Source organism: Nannospalax galili, unplaced genomic scaffold, assembly GCF_000622305.1.
Source record: "Nannospalax galili isolate Female #2095 unplaced genomic scaffold, S.galili_v1.0 scaffold903, whole genome shotgun sequence".
NCBI classification, from domain to species: Eukaryota; Metazoa; Chordata; class Mammalia; order Rodentia; family Spalacidae; genus Nannospalax; species Nannospalax galili.
Genome location: NW_008349989.1, coordinates 199,866 through 203,290, shown reverse-complemented (window position 1 = coordinate 203,290; position 3,425 = coordinate 199,866).

Genomic DNA, 3,425 nt, shown 5'->3' with positions numbered 1-3,425 from the left:
ATGAACACAGAGACTCATGGCTGCTGAAAGTGCGGAGAATAAGTGGCAATGCAGCTCAGCCCTGAATAGCACATTCCTACTATCCCTTCTGAATCTCAAAGAACAGAGGAAAAAGGAACAGAAAGAATTCAGGAGCCAGAAGAAAGGGAGAAAGGCTGTGAATGCTAACTTCTGGGCATGACACAGCCCTTGCAATCATAATCTCACAGTGGCTGTGTTTGCCTGCCCAGGGCTGGCACAAGATTGCCATGGAATGGGAAGGGGCTCCTGGGGTCTTACCCAACTCTATTGAACAATCTGACTCTTAGTGGACTCTGGGGGAGCTGTGTTGGGATACAGCCAAAAATGATCGAATGTAGGGCAGGGCCACGTAACCCTGGAGACCTCCTAGTGAGGATGGCAGGAGTCAGCCTGCTCCATTCTGGACATGCTGGCTCTCCCATGATCTTTTACCCAACTGCCTCTAGGCTAAGCTTCCATTTCCCCAACCCTAATCAGGTTCCTTGTAAATCATGTGACTGGACAACAGGACAGAAAGTACCATGAGCAGATGCCACGTAGCTTTGGAAATCCCCTCCCTCACCCTATGTGCCTGCCTGCCAAAAACCCTATCCCACCTCATTGCTTGCAAAGCTTCCCTATAAAAACTTCTGCTTCACCATATTAAAACGAGCTATCTGCTGACACAGTCTCCTGGGTTTTTTCCTGTTGTACTCACCTCTTCCCAAGACCTCCCTCTCCCCCATAGGCTCCTCCCTTGCCTGACCCTCCACCACCAGTACATAATGGCTCCCCAGCAACAGTGAGGCCCTGGTGGGGAGGAGACCGACAGAGAGGCAGCCATTTTCTTCAGCTGTGTACTCAGGGGTGGTCCCAATGGATAAGTTGAAATCCATGGTCATGCAGACAGCCCTGGTTAAACCTAGTGAGTCACAAGACAGAAGAAAAAGTCATGAAATGACAAAAGGACTTGTGAGGAGGTAGGAGAGAGTGGGCCATGAGAGAAACCAAAATGCACTGTATTCATGTATGAAATTGCTGAACAAAAAATTTAATACAAGTTAAAAAAAAAAAGTCTTTCAGAAAGAAGCTTTCACCTTCTTTCTGCAACAGATGGATACTATTACAAAGTTCTAGAACTGGTCAACTGTGGGGACCTAAAGGCCCCACCTTGCAGAGGTCCAAGAGGAAGTTACTGGGGTGCAGCCTGACTTGTTTTAAAAGTCTGAAGGATACTTCCGCACTGCTGAGGAGTGCATGATCAGTGCATGACCATCCTTAAGATACACCCTCTGGGCGGGGGGAGGATTTCCAGGTGCCTTTATAAGCTCTGTAACACCTGCAATAAATGAGTCCCTGCTTGGCTAGGCTCCCCATTGCATCTGATTGTCCCCGGTACTGGGGGTGGCGTGGGCTGGTGAACGGCGTGCTTACTCATCCCCAATCATCACTGTGCGGAGTCGCTGGTACGAACCCCAGCAACTGGTGCCCAGCATGGTGCTCAAAGGAAGGTGAAAAGAAGAAAAGAAAGAAAGAAAAATAATGGATTGGGGCCAATCGAGAAGTTCGGGGTAAGCGAGACCCGAAAGATGGGTAACACAATTAATAAGCCTGAGGACCCAGCACTTAAAGCACGACAGATATCCTTAAAAGCAGGGGATTGGATCTGTCAGATCCGGCAGCTCAAAAGGTTTGGGCAGAAGCTGTTCATTTGGCTCCCTGGCTACTTGGGGCTAATGTTTTTACTGGGGATACATGGGAATCATGGGAAGGGTTTGAGGAAGAAGGCAGAAATGTAATAGAAGTAAAACCAAAAGTCGCCAAAGTAACAAGCGGCACCTCCTGCATGCCCTGGCCAGCTTCAGAGCCTCCCAGGCAGAAGGGCGGGGTGGAATGGAGTGCATGGGGTTGGCAGCAAAAGCCGCCTACCCCACCTACCTTGAACTAACCGCGTGAGCAGGTCAGGGAGTGGGGCACTGTCCCCCGGCGGTGAGTCAGGTGCTCGTGTGGAAGCCAAGCAGGCACTGCCCCCCGACTGGTGACTGGCACGAGTCAGGGGCCTGCAGGAAAGCCAGGCGGAAGTGGTGTGGCGGCCACCGGGCCCATTTAAAAAAAAAAACAAAACCACCTTTGGCGGTGCTCTGGCAGCTGAAAAGGCCCAGTTTGGGGCTGCGACTGGCTCCAGGACGGCTGGGAAGGCCCGGTTCTGGGAAGGTGGCTGGGGGGGGCAATCCCATCCATTCCTCAGGTGGCTGGGGACCCACCACGCCCCCCAAGTGTTACAGCCTCATTGGCAGCAGTGCTCGCCGAATCCCAGGGCTGAGGGAACCCTTATTAAAAGCCTACAATGTTTTTACTGACGGAGGCAGATTTGGAGCTGCAGTGGTAATATACCCGGGGGCAGATGAGAAACCAAAAAGATATGTGCACACTTGTGATGGCTCAGCTCAATTCAAGAAACTCATGGCCATTTCTTTCTGACAGTATTCAGACTCGTACGCCCCTTAAGGAGAGAGAAGCTCCTATCTTCTTACAGCATCTTAGGGGGCACCAAGGATTGCCTGGGCTTTTATCCCAAGGCAATGCAGAGGCAGACAAGGTGGCTTCCACCCAGGTCCTGTCAGCAGGCCCATGTTTTGTGTGTAAAAATTTACAAGATTTCTTGTCACTTTGGGGAATTCAACACAATACAGGAATTCCCTACAACCCCCAAGGTCAAGCCATTGTAGAACGCAACCATCAAAACCTAAAAATACAATTACAAAAACAAAAAGGGGGAATAAGCCCCCACCAACAGTTGGGTATGGCCTTATTCACTATTAATGTTCTTAATTTTCAAAAAAATCAGTTGGAATCCCGGTTTCAGAAGCATTGGGGATGACAGGAGCAGAGACCTGAGGTACAGGTAAGGTGGAAGGACCCCATTATGGGGCAATGGAGAGGCCCAGATCCATTGTTAACCATGGGTCGAGGCTTTGGCTGTGTCTACCTTATAGGAGATTCAAACCCCATATGGGTGACTGCGAAAAACCTTATGTGGGTAGGGCAGGATCCGACTGACTAGTATGACAGTCCACGGACAATAGTTCATGAGACAAAATTTCTCTCTTCATTTGTATCCATGTGAGGTGAAGGACCCAGTTCCTTGGCTTCATTGCCAGTCAGCCTCTTTGACAACTGGCTGATTGGCTAAAAGGTACATGATCTCAGAAGTATTTCAACTTGTCCTACACCATGACTTGCTTTGTTTCTCTTCATAATGCATATCTTTAAGTGTCTTTACCAGATAATTCAGTGACAGAGGACCCTTGGAACTGCCACGGCCCACCTCCTCATGATTACAGACTCCCCCAGGAATATACCCCCTCCGGTTGCCCATGCTTGGCTGAGTTAGGCAGAGACTAAAAATGTCACGGGCTGGCATT